This window comes from Triticum aestivum, chromosome 7A, assembly GCF_018294505.1.
Source record: "Triticum aestivum cultivar Chinese Spring chromosome 7A, IWGSC CS RefSeq v2.1, whole genome shotgun sequence".
Taxonomy (NCBI): Eukaryota; Viridiplantae; Streptophyta; class Magnoliopsida; order Poales; family Poaceae; genus Triticum; species Triticum aestivum.
Genome location: NC_057812.1, coordinates 672,547,352 through 672,561,149, shown reverse-complemented (window position 1 = coordinate 672,561,149; position 13,798 = coordinate 672,547,352). Strand labels below are relative to the sequence as shown.

At 46.7% G+C, this 13,798-nt stretch overlaps 1 long non-coding RNA gene across 4 annotated transcripts in view; it reads right to left on the bottom strand.

The window, feature by feature from the left end:
- Positions 1–2,951, bottom strand: part of LOC123149173 (uncharacterized) — a 5,654-nt gene extending 2,703 nt beyond the window's left edge. Inside the window, exons 1-5 of one of the 4 annotated variants that reach the window (XR_006474445.1) lie at positions 2,581–2,951; positions 1,123–1,468; positions 530–1,039; positions 292–426; positions 141–198 (exon numbers count right to left, since the gene is read on the bottom strand). This is a non-coding gene — a long non-coding RNA (uncharacterized lncRNA). Of the gene's footprint in view, positions 1–140; positions 199–291; positions 427–529; positions 1,040–1,122 lie in introns of all 4 variants that reach the window. The other 3 variants (XR_006474446.1, XR_006474443.1, XR_006474444.1) reach the window with 3 other exon arrangements.
- Positions 2,952–13,798: the final 10,847 nt, after the last annotated feature.

Sequence of the window (13,798 nt, the reverse complement as noted above, 5' to 3'; positions counted from 1 at the left end):
ATATCTGTCTCTTAGTAGAAGTATCTACTAATGCCGAACAGTACAGTTCTTGGAAAAATGAAGGGAAAAGGGAACAAATTTAGAACTGAAGCATATTTGAAACATATTGATAAGAAATAATTTTTGAATTTTTTTATGACCTGATGCATGGTCATGGGCTTGTTGGTGGATGGATGACGGCGCAAGGGAAGCTGCTCGCTGTATAAAACACACAATAAGCAAAATCAGCCTACACATACTTATACAATAGCAGGGGTAAATCAAAAGGCACAAATTTAAAGGAAAGCTCACAGTGATGTTAAATAATCAGTCCAAATTCTATTTTTCTACTATGACATTGTGTACTTGCACATTACTCTGTTATGATAGTGTGCATTTTCAGGCCTACAGGAATTTGCAATAAAATTCCTTTGACAAATCATCAACCTGTCAATTGATATATAAAACTACGAATATCAGATACTGTGATGACTATTAGTTAGCAAACATTTTTAATATTCACGGGATACTGGAAGAAGAACATGCTGACCTGTATAACATTAACAAGTTTGTAGCTGCTCCATGCCTTGTGTGAGTATTTTCTCTGTTCCTAATACCCCTATGGTGAACAGCGCCTTGTCCTTGTTGAGCCGAACTGCCAATGACTCAATGTTGTACTACCCCGGCAATCCGATTGATCATCCCACTCTCATCCACAACAAAAGCTGATATCCTGTTGGCGCTTGACTACCCTATACGTACACGTTATTAAAGGGGAAAAGGAATCACAATAGATCAATGGTGAAGTGCATCCCATTTGTTCCAATCTTCACCCTGTTCAGCTGATTGCCTGATTTTGAACACCCACAGCTCTTGATCGGCCGAGACAGACACCAAAAACTTCTCGCTAGAATCAACATCCATCGACCATATCTTGATGTGATGGACACCTTACAATTTGAAGGCAGTGTTGTGTGTTGAGGTCCCAAACCCAGATAACCTTGTCCTTGGAGCAGGTCACTAGCTTCTTACCCGAATCCAGGAACACAAAATCAATTACCTACAGCAAGCAATCCCCAAATTAGAGTTATTGGGCCACGGCGATGAATGAGGTCATAGAGAGGCATGAAACCATATCCAAACCTGATCACGGTGGCCACGGGGTCGGAAGAGGCCAGCATGTGCAATGACGTCCAAGAGGTCCTTTTTGTCGGAGGTGAGTATGGCACCGGAGGGAGCGAAGCGTAAGGCGGAAGCAGCAGAGCGGTGGCGGTGGAGTGTCACCTCGCAGGACACGAGGCAGACCCTTGGTTTCGCCGAGATGGACACGGACAAACGAGGGGGTGGCTGGTGGTGATGGCGGGATCCAGTCCGGACAGCCGCCTAGCCGCCATGCCAACTTCGCTCTGCTCTGCCCGTGACGGCCGCCGTGTCTGCTCCCATGACACGCCGATCTGCCGTTGGCCGCTGCTGCTCCTCCACTGCCGGTCTAACAGATAAATTAGTGAGTTTATAATAGAACATATTGGTAGAAGTTTATACAAAAATTTAATCAACAACCATGTACACGGCAGACCCTATCACCATATCAACAAGTTCAATTCTGTGTAAATCAATAACAAAGTTGACCTAACCAACCTTTATACGCATGCTCTGTTTACTCTCTGCAATGTATTTCAACTACTCCCTCCGTCCCAAAATAAGTGTCGTGGCTTTAGTTTAAATTTTAATAAATTTGAACTAAAGACACGACACTTATTTTAGGACGGAGGGAGCATTACTTAAGGTAACCAGTACCCAAGCAAGATCTAAATCAACATAGCAGAAGCCATGCTAGTTGCCACATTACCAATTTTAGAAAAATAAAACAATCACATCCTCTCTGTTTTCCTAATAGAAGTAGGCACATCACACACTAACTTCGATGGCGTATGGGTATTTGACCGTTGAAACAGAACATAAGATGACACACACGAGCAATCTTGATCAAGTTGATGGTTATATAATCTTAGCTAAGGTAAAATCAGGGTTGTAGAAAAATCATATGATCTTTCTTTGATGGGTGATTGACAGATAGTAGACATTGACATCCACATCCACACACCCGAAAGTGCAAGGCATTAATAAGAAGGCACGACTGCACTTAATTACAGGCATAACACGAGACACAAAATGATACTACAAATAGGGGATATGCAAATGTCAATGATCTGAACATAAGCTCTAAGTAAATAAAGGAACATTAATTCTTGTTTTGCCACCAGCTCCTTAGACCAATACTCAGTTTTATGTGAGTACAATTTGTTAACACGTGAGAATCATTTGACCAAAATATTGACTACATAAATAAAATTAAACAAGAGCAGTGAGTTTTCCATGATGGCATCAGTAGTGCACACTCGATGTTCTCGTTTTCTTTAAATTCTGGTTGTTGGCGAACTGGAGGTGAGCATGCTCGGATGTTGCTGAACTTTCATCAAACACCTTCTAGGCATAGACAAAAAAGAATTTGTGCAAATAAATAGAGGAGCTGAAGAGAGAGGGTAGGAGGCAAGGGGGGGAGAGATTAGACTGTACGACAGGTAGGGTGCGGCACCGCACCTTGGGGTCCGCAGATGCCCTCTGAGAGAGAGAGAGAGAGAGAGAGAGAGAGAGAGAGAGAGAGAGAGATCATGGATTGGATCGGGGACTCGCCGACGACGGCGCCGGCGCGGTGGACCATCGCTGCGGCTTAAGCTCCTCCCGGGGTCGCCGCTGCACGCGTGGAGATGCGCCGTGGAATAAGCCACCACTCCCTTTGCTGCTAGGGCTCGGTGGTGGTGGCTAGCACCACATCGGCGGAGGGGAGATGAGGTAGGCCATTGCTGCGGAAGGAGACGGGGTGAGGCAGAGGCGACGGCGACGCGGAGGAGTGGTTGCGTGTGGAGCTGGAGAACATGGCCCGTGCGTTTGCTTTGTGAGGAAGGGAAAAGTAGAGGGCGGTGTTATCTAGCCCAGCCCCTGCCCAATCGCTTCTCCACGCATTTTTGTTTCTTAGCGATCTGATGTGGCATATAAGCGCCCCGTATGCGCATCTTATTGTTTTGGATTTGCCCTACTTACAACGGATGGGGAGCAACTCCTTTTACAGGACCCGGATAGCACATACGGTGCTACTACTATGAACACTAGTAAGCATGCACGTGCAACGCACGTCTCAAACGTAAAACAGATGAATTTACATAATATAAAAAAAATAAACATTTTTAAAAATATAAATCAAATGGATACAAAATGTTTGATGTCGCTCAAATTGTATTCTCAAAAGCGAGACACAATAATGGTTATGTTGCTGCATAGAGTAATAGCAGAAAAATATTCTCATTTAAATAAAACAGCAATTATTTATTAATGCAGCAATATAGGCATGTAGTATAGTCTTCTCTTCAAGTGTAGCCAAAAAAAAAAAGTATAAACTGCCTTACGGTGCAATTATATTGTTCAAGATGCTTAATTCTCGAATCTTGTTTTATTCTACTAACCTGCATAGCAAAATATATATTTGTACTAATTTGGATCAAATTATATATATTTTTTGGTTGTGTGGACTGCCAAAATTATATAGCTACCTACTATGGATAATAGGAAATAGAAGATGATATGTGACTACAACGACTTCTATATGAAATAGAGATGATTTACAAGAACTAATTGAAATGTAAAAGGGCTAAAAGAAATCCAATAATTATCATGATAGAAAATATTTATCCGGTTTTGTATGTGTTTATGCGTTGGCAACCATACTAACTTACAATGATGTAAGATGCTTTGTACGTATAGAAACTGAAATGAGTTATGAAGAAAAATAAAGATGGAAGGAAAAGTATTCTAGAGTATTTGTCAAGCTTAACCTTATCAAGCTTTCAGGTCAGCTTCTAAATTACAAAAAAATGATGAATCCTCAAATAAGAAAGAGCCAACAATTCGAAACATGCTACAAAACTGGTGAAGATAGAATGCATTCATCCTCTTTTTCCTTGTCGTAAGGAGTAGCTTCAGCATACATTTGTAACAGTGTAATACCTGATCCGAAAAAAGTTGTTCATTATTATTATTGGAGGAAAGAGGCGCACAGACAAAGAAAAGAGAGCGGTGCAAATAAGGCCTTAAACAGCATGTCTTCAAGTTTGATGACTGTAGATATGTTGGATCATTCAAAACTGCACAAGTATATAAGAATAAATATATGTGCCAAAATAGCGAAAGGTATTTGGTTTCTCTGTCGTGAAACAAAATAAATCCGACTGAGTACAGTTTATATGATTTCTCTGTACCAATATACGGCAGCTGTATTAGGACAGATCCTTTGAAGGATCTATTTATTGGAACTCAGCCGGATTAGTTTCTTCATTGGATCCTTCTGTATGGTAAAATTCTCTTTATTGGAACGCAGTAGAGATTGCATACCTTTACAGAACAGCGATAGATATTATCTAACAACAGTTACGGAGTCATGTGACCCGTTTTAGATGTATAGAATCATGTAACTGAAATAGTAGTACATCTTCAATATCTTGCCTCCTACTGAATCTTACATAATTTACTGAATTGCTATGCAATTATGTTAAAGTAACGCATGTAAAGTTTTCTCTAAGAATGAATCATATATTCTAATTTCCAACCTATCCCTGGAGATAGTGCCTAGGAAGGTGCAACCCACCTTAATTCCAGGTAAAGCAACGTCATACGTAAAACACACACTGATCAAATAGCACAAATAAGGCAATTCTAATCAAGAGGGTGGCGTTACCTCTTGATACGGTCCAGTTTAATGCATATGGTGGTACAAAGTAAAGCCCAAGGAAGCCGACATGAACATGAGAAGTAATCATGGGAAATAGACTCTGCATCTTGACTTCTTCAGTATCCTTCTTGATCCTACTTTGTAAGACAAGATTGTTGCATTCTTATGTACGTGCCATATATAATTACACATTTTCAGTATAGCAATCAGCAACCTAAAATAATGCCAAATCTATAATTTTAGATTGCTTGAAGCCCCATGATTCTTATTTAACATGTAATGCACGTGCACCCACTGAACAGACACTTTGTCGGCGTGGGTGCTGCGAACGAAGCTGAAGTCAACGCGGATGCCGATGGTTACCGGAGAGCATGCCCTGGAGGTGGATGGAGTCGTCGCAGTAGCGGCAGAAGAGTGCCTGGCCTCCAGGCAGAAGACGATGGCGGCGATAGCACGTGTGTTCCCGGAGAAAGACGAAGCTCCTCACGCTTCCCCTATTGTGGCTAGCGTGCATGATGGCGGCAGGCGGCTCGCGGTTAGCTTCCTAATAGAATGGATGCGTCCGAGATAAGTTTTTAATAGGATGGATTTGTCTGAGATTAATTTTCTAATAGGATGGATGCACTCTGATTTAGTTTCCTAAAATAGAATGCACCCGTAATTATTAGTTTCCTAATTGCTCAGGCGTGGAGTTTCATATTTTCCTCCATGGTGGAGTACGGTCAGTCAATGTAAATTGCTAAGTGCACATAGAAAATGGTTTAGGTTAAGGCTAACCGTTAGATTGATTTTAATGGGCCTAATCGTGCGATGGTATTGGATCTGTGTACGCTTTATGGGATGTGCTTAAAGAAATTCTTGTTTGATTGTTTAATAGTAATATAGATGCATAGCACATTCCTATCTACTATTAGGAAACTTCCTGCCGTTCAGCTCAGTCTTTTTACTGGCTAAAGTCTAACACTACTTCTCCACCTCAGCCTTTTTATTTGCTAAAGCCTAATACTCTTTCTCCACCTCAGCCTTTTGGACCGAAGAAAGCCTAGCATAGTATTTAGCTCTTTTTCCAAGCAACGGCAGCTCACCACTCCACCAGCAGCAGCCGTGCAACCCAAACAGGTGTTGCTGCTGGATGGCCCCAATTCTCCTTCATCGCCACTTTTTGATCCCAGCCAACCAAGACTCATAGTTGCCATGTTTCCGGTATGATGGGAACGAGGAACGGGAATGGAGGACGAGAGTCGGAGGCTGGAAAAAATAGGATACAGATACAGCAGGGGTATACATCTCTAGAACGATCTTTCTAAAGCAGAAACGCGATTCAATCAATTCCGGTACGATAAATCCGGTATAATACCATGGAATAAGGAACGTGAATATTTACGGATGCGGGGAGCAACTGGCTGGGAGGGACCGAGGGAGTACTTATACAGGGAACTGCTGGGCTGGGAGCAACTGGTTGCATCGTCGATCCATGAAGACTAAAATAAATCATCTCCTTCCCAATGGAAAATTTATTAGCAGCCTTGGAGTAATTGGAAAGCAGAACGAGGAGTTATTTAAGGGAGTGGAAAAGAACGGGCAGAGAGTAAAACGAGGAGTTCGTGATTGATATGGCTGACCTTTTGCTTACTCGATCGATTCAAGAACCAAGAATGTCGAGTCGCCGAACCTAAATCGAAGATCCAGCTGCAAAAACGCCGAATCATCGAATCTTACTGAATCGACCCTCGTTCCCGAATCTGATTCTGGGTCGATGAATCCGGATCAAGGAACGGCCCACCGTTTCCCGTTTCCGGCTACTATGCAAGACTGGGTGGACTCTTCCTTTGGTTACGCCGACGACGCTAGTTTCGAAGCTTTTGTTTGTCTGCGGGGCTGCGACGAGTTCGCAATCAGCGCGCTGGAGCACTACAACAAGGAGCAGATCAAGGACGGGATCAAGTATGCGCTCGTCAAACCCATCATCAGCTGGAGAGTCATGGACGACGGTTCCTATTACCATGTGAATTTCACGGCAAAGAGCACTCTGGAAGAGAATCCAGAGGAGTTCTTCTTTGCGGTGGTCCATTATGACTGCGATACAGGCGGTTGGGTGCCGACATGCATAGTCTCCATGGACGAAGACGAAGGAGTTGGTGGGATTCAGTACAGCGTGCATGAAAGTGCCGATCCTCAGCACTGCTATTATTGTGGAGAAGAGGTGAAGCACCCCGTGGATGGATCGCTGTTTGAGGCTGGGAATATTGAATCAATCGGGTGATATGCAAGCAGAAACTAATTACTCCTTCCGTTTTTATTTACAAAAGTCAAAATTTATATACCTTTTCAACAAGTTTGTAGAAAAAAATATTAACATATAAGCTATTACTGAATTCATCAATGCATATATTTTCACATCACACAAATTTGTTACGATGAATGTTCATATTATTTTCTCCAAACTTACCAAACTTTATAAAGTTTGACTTCTGTCAATCAAAACTAATATGTGGAGGAAATAAAACGGAGGGGGTACCATGCATGGAATGACTTCTAGGGATACCGTGGGAAGAGTATTTGTTACTCCCTCTATCCATCTACATAGGACCTAATGCGTTTTTTGAGGCTAACTTTGACCATATTTTATAACAATAATATATGACATGCAAGTTACACAAAGCATACCTTCAAATTCATACGCAAAAGATTCTTTCAATGATATAATTTTCACATTATACATCACATATACTATTAATATTATCAATAGTCAAACGCAATCTTGAAAAATGTATTAGGACCTATATATATGGAGGGAGGGAGTAGATATATTGAACTACTGCATCATGACTAAATTTTTTGTCTCTAATATTTAAACAGTATCAAATAAACACTAGTCATAATGGCAGCGCCAGGGTTCCTCAGGCAATGCAAAAAAAAGGGTCCTCAGGCGAGCTATCGGACCCGACTCATTCATCCTCCCGTGTCGCCCCCATGTGGCTGCCGGGAGGTAACCCTAGCTCCCGCCCCCACCCCCTCCCCTCCTCCTCTCTCGTCGCCGCCCTAGGGCGCGGTCGGGCGAAGCCTAGCCGGCGGAGGCGGGGAATCGGGGTCCTCCTGCTCGAGCGGGGCTGGAGCCCCTAGGCCAGAGTGTGGCGTGGGGCCGGGCGTCACGGCGGATGGGATGGCGCTCCGGCGCCTCTGCTCCTCCATGGTAGGTGGCTAGGTGCCTGGTGTGCCTCGGTCGTCAGGGACGACGGTGGCGGGGCCCAGATCTGTGCCTAGGCGGCACGGGCCGTGGGCGGCGCGAGCTACGGGCGTTCGTCGCTACCGTGGCCACGACTGGTGGTAGTGGAGGCACAGCGGCGGTGGTCGGGGGGGCGAGCTGGCTGTAACACCCCCAGTATCATGCCACAGTAACCTCTGTGTTTAAGCTAATCATTTTTCCAAACAGTGCTTAATCACCTTTTATCAATATCCCATTTGAAATTACAGTCAATTCAAATTCAAGTGAAGTTTGAAGTTGCTCAAAAGTTGCTGAAAAAATGCTCATCACGTGCCAAAAAATTCCATAACAATTACTCCCTCTGTAAACTAATATAAGAGTGTTTAGATTACTACTTTAGTATTCTAAACGCCCTTATATTAGTTTACGGAGGTAGTATTTGTTAAGGAACACAACATCACTTTTGTGCAAACATGAGCATTAGCAATTATAACAACACCAATTCAGAATTTTTAAATGCTATCCTAATTATGAAAAATACCAAATGAATTCTTCTAGTCTCGAAAATATTTGTGGCACAGTCTAAGACCACCAAGGAATAAAAGGGGCACTTCCCATATTTTTCCCAAGTAAATAGCATGCCCAACTCTTTCTTACCCATCTCTGTTCATTAAATAAAAAGAAAAATAAGATAAGAAAGAAAAAACGGGCCGAAGTGCACTGTGCACTTAGGCCTGCTAACTACAGTGAGGCCCAACCCACCTACCCCCCTCTCCTTCCTCCTCTGTTCACAGAGGGGAGGTGGATGACGGCCAGCCGCGATGGCCACGCGCCGGCCATCCTACGCCTCCCCATCTTCTCCCCCGGCGGATAAGGCCACCCGCCCCTGCCAAACCCTAGCCAGACCCAGATCCGCCTCCTCCCCCTCGCTCGTTCCTCTCTCCCTCATATGCTCGTTCATCCCGAGCGCCACCGTCGTCGTGCGCCGGTCGGGCCCGCGGCCACCGGGTCCCTCTGACCCCGCCGATCTGTCCGAAAGATCCAGCACCGTCGACCCCTTCGTCCAGCGCCGTTGGATCAAGTCAGGGAGTAGCACAGCAGCGCCGGTGACCCGATCCCCTTCTCCGGCCATCGCGATGCCGCCGCCTCGATTCGCTGCACCGAGTCCTCCCCGAGCACGCTGCCGTCCCCCTACAGCCTCGGCGTGAGCTTCTTCCTCTCCTTCCCCTCTCCATTCGCCCTCGCGCGCCTCCTAGCTAGCTCGCCCGCCGTCGCCCGAGCGCGTTGCCGCCGACGAGCTTGGCGCCGTGGCCATGGGCGCCTTCACATGAGGCCGAGCGTCGCATCATGCTCCTGGGGTTCCCAGGGGCCCAACGCGCGCGTCCGTTGCTCTCGCCAAGCCCTGTAGCCCGATCCCCGCCAACGCCTGTTCCGGCCGTCCGGCCCGTTCGACGCCGTCGTCGTTACAACCCGCCCCCACTCTAGCTCAGGTCGCAGTAGGATGCGCTGCTTCTCCCGCGTCCGAACGAGCCTAGCCGCACCCGGTTTGAGCCACCGTAGCACCGTTTCCGTCGAGCACCCGTACGTGTCGCCGCCTCTGCTCATCGCCGGCGACGATTCCAGCCGAGTCCGGCCATACCACCACCACCACTCGACGCGGCATCATTTGGCCGTTCGAATGGACCAAGCCGCGCGCCGAACGGCGCCATGTAGCGAAATCCCGACGAGGCCCGGGTGCCCCCGCCGCGTTCTGGCATCGCCGGCGGCGAAACGCCGGCCGCCGCCTATGTGATTGTCCTGGGGCCACCCCAGTGACACTGCCAGTGGGCCCCACGGGCCCCAGTTGACTGGGTTGACCCAGTCAACTACTGACTGGGCAGCCCCGGTCCCTGACAAGCGGGCCCCACCGCACAATTAAGTTAATTAAAACATTTTATAATTAAAACTAATTAGTTTAGCTAACTAGTCTATGACAAGTGGGGTCCAGTAGCTAATTAACCTAGGTTTGTTAGTTTAATGCACTGTTAGACTAACAAAGGCTGACATGTGGGTCCCACTGGACCCACAGGTCAGGTTTGACCTGGTCAGCCGTCTGTTGACCTGCTGATGTCACTGTGACATCATGCTGGCGTCATATATCATTTTATGTAAATAAAATAAATCCAGAAACTAATAAAATCTTTCGAAATTCATAGAAAATAATCCCTAACTCCGATGAAAAAGTTTTATACATGAAAGTTGCTCAGAACGACGAGACGAATCCGAACACGCGGTCCGTTCACCTGCCACATGCCTCTAACTAGCTAAACATGGAACTTTCCCCCTTCGGTCATCTGTTTGACACAGGTCCAGAACCGGGAAAACATTCCCGGTTGAATTCCACCTTTACCTATATCGTGTAGCCATATGTTAGGTCATCCCGGCACATCATATTGCCATGTTATGCTTTGTGATGCTTTGTTTGCTTTATATTTATTGGTTCTTCCCCCTCTTCTCTTCGGTAGACCCCGAGACCGATGCCGCCCCTGTGTTTGACTACGTCGACGACGACACTTCTTCCTTTTCAACAGAGCTTCCAGGCAAGAAAACCCCCCATGAGCATTCCGATATCGCACATTTCTTTCCCTCTCATGCTTGCATTAGAACTGCTACTGCTTTCTGTATGATCCTACTCTAACGCATAGCCTATTGTTGTTACCTACTTTCATACCTTACCTGCTTATCCTAAACTGCTTAGTATAGGTTGGTTAGAGATCCATCAGTGACCTCACCTTGTCCTAGTTGCCTCGTTTTATGTTCGATGACTCGATCACGTGATCGATGTCCAGGCCCCAACACCGCACATCACCCCCTAGTTATACGACTCTACAGAGTTACTATCGAGTGCCAAGGGTGGAACCTCTTACATCACTCCATATGAGATCTCTGTAGTGTAGCTATCTGGTCGGGTCATCGAGGGTGATTTCCTCCTTAACCACTTCCGATACGGCTCTGTCGTGCAACTCCTCAAGTGTGAACCTCGAGGGTGGATCCTCTTACGTTCACCTTGATGATTACATCGAGTGGAATTCAGCGGGGATGATTCCTCAGGTTTTCCCCTTGATGTTTGGACACACGGATACTTGGACTTTACCCCTGTTACTTGGAAAGACGGGTCGACCCTGAGGGGTACCCGCGCGAGCTTAATTGCGAGTGATGTGGAGACGGGTTGACCTGGAAGGTGCCCGCGAGATACTTACGAGGCGTGGCCGGGCATTCTTAGCCCTTGTCGCAAGTACTCGAGACGGGGCGACGGGGTCACATCGATCGTGAGTCTCTGCTCGTTACCGCGCATTCCTAATCCACTACGATTTGGATATTTGATCCGAGGGGTCTCTGGCCTGATAGCACTAACCATCACGTGGGCATAGTATGGGCGTTCTGCATCGTATGCATCAGCCGAAGCTTAATAGACGTCAGCGACTAAGCGGCGTGCGCCAGGTTGGACTGCGTAAGCGCCTGCCTTGTTGAAGGAGGTAGCTAGGTCTGCTCACCGGCCGCCCACACAACATGTAGGAGTTCCCGGGGAGATGGCCTATGACCCCTGGGGGCATAGGTTTTGTCCGGCGTGCTGGCCTCTCTATTAAGCCTTGGTCGGGTTGCGGCGTATTGTTTGGCCGAGGCTGGGCATGACCCAGGAAAGTGTGTCTGTCCGGAGTTAATCGAGCGTGGTGGGTAAGTTGGTGCACCCCTGCAGGGAAGAAAACATCTATCGATAGCCTGTCCTACGGTAACGGACACTTGGAGTTGTATCCCGATCGATACAACTAGAACTGGATACTTGTGATTGTTGGAAATATGCCCTAGAGGCAATAATAAAAGTATTATTATTATATTTTCTTGTTCATGATAATTGTCTTTTATTCATGCTATAACTGTATTATCCGGAAATCGTAATACACGTGTGAATACATAGACCACAATATGTCCCTAGTGAGCCTCTAGTTGACTAGCTCGTTGTGATCAACAGATAGTCATGGTTTCCTGGCTATGGACATTGGATGTCGTTGATAACGGGATCACATCATTAGGAGAATGATGTGATGGACAAGACCCAATCCTAAGACTAGCACAAAAGATCGTGTAGTTCATTTGCTAGAGCTTTGCCAATGTCAAGTATCTCTTCCTTCGACCATGAGAGCGTGTAACTCCTGGATACCGTAGGAGTGCTTTGGGTGTATCAAACGTCACAACGTAACTGGGTGACTATAAAGGTGCACTACAGGTATCTCCGAAAGTATCTATTGTTTTATGCGGATCGAGACTGGGATTTGTCACTCCGTGTAAACGGAGAGGTATCTCTGGGCCCACTCGGTAGGACATCATCATATGCGCAATGTGACCAAGGAGTTGATCACGGGATGATGTGTTACGGAACGAGTAAAGTGACTTGCCGGTAACGAGATTGAACAAGGTATTGGATACCGACGATCGAATCTCGGGCAAGTAACATACCGATAGACAAAGGGAATTGAATACGGGATTGATTAAGTCCTTGACATCGTGGTTCATCCGATGAGATCATCGTGGAACATGTGGGAGCCATCATGGGTATCCAGATCCCGCTGTTGGTTATTGACCGGAGAACGTCTCGGTCATGTCTACATGTCTCCCGAACCCGTAGGGTCTACACACTTAAGGTTCGATGACGCTAGGGTTATAAAGGAAGTTTGTATGTGGTTACCGAATGTTGTTCGGAGTCCCGGATGAGATCCCGGACGTCACGAGGAGTTCCGGAATGGTCCGGAGGTAAAGATTTATATATGGGAAGTCCTATTTTGGCCACTGGAAAATGTTCGGGATTTTTCGGTATTGTACCGGGAAGGTTCTAGAAGGTTCCGGAGTGGGGCCCACCTGCATGGGGGGACCCACATGAACGTGGGTAGTGGGGGAAAGGCCCCACACCCCTGGTCAAGGCGCACCAAGATCCCCCCTTAGAAGGAATAAGATCATATCCCAAAGGGATAAGATCAAGATCCCTAAAAAGGGGGGATAGCAATCGGTGGGGAAGGAAATGATGGGATTTCTTTCCTCCCACCTTTGCCAACGCCCCAATGGACTTGGAGGGCAAGAAACCAGCCCCCTCCACCCCTATATATAGTGGGGAGGCGCATGGGAGCTTCACCCTTGCCCCTGGCGCAGCCCTCCCTCTCCCAAGTGCTCCTCCTCTCTCGCGGTGCTTGGCGAAGCCCTGCAGGATTGCCACGCTCCTCCACCACCACCACGCCGTTGTGCTGCTGCTGGACGGAGTCTTCATCAACCTCTCCCTCTCTCCTTGCTGGATCAAGGCGTGGGATACGTCACCGGGCTGTACGTGTGTTGAACGCGGAGGTGCCGTGCGTTCGGCACTTGATCATCGGTGATTTGAATCACGACGAGTACGACTTCCATCAACCCCGTTCACTTGAACGCTTCCGCTTAGCGATCTACAAGGGTATGTAGATGCATTCTCCTTCTACTCGTTGCTGGTTTCTCCATAGATAGATCTTGGTGACGCGTAGGAAAATTTTGAATTTCTGCTACGTTCCCCAACAGTGGCATCATGAGCTAGGTCTATTGCGTAGATTCTTTGCACGAGTAGAACACAAAGTAGTTGTGGGCGTTGATGTTGTTCAATATGCTTACCGTTACTAGTCCAATCTTGTTTCGACGGTATTGTGGGATGAAGCGGCCCGGACCGACCTTACACGTACTCTTACGTGAGACAGGTTCCACCGATTGACATGCACTTGGTGCATAAGGTGGCTAGCGGGTGCCAGTCTCTCCCACTTTAGTCGGAACGGATTCGATGA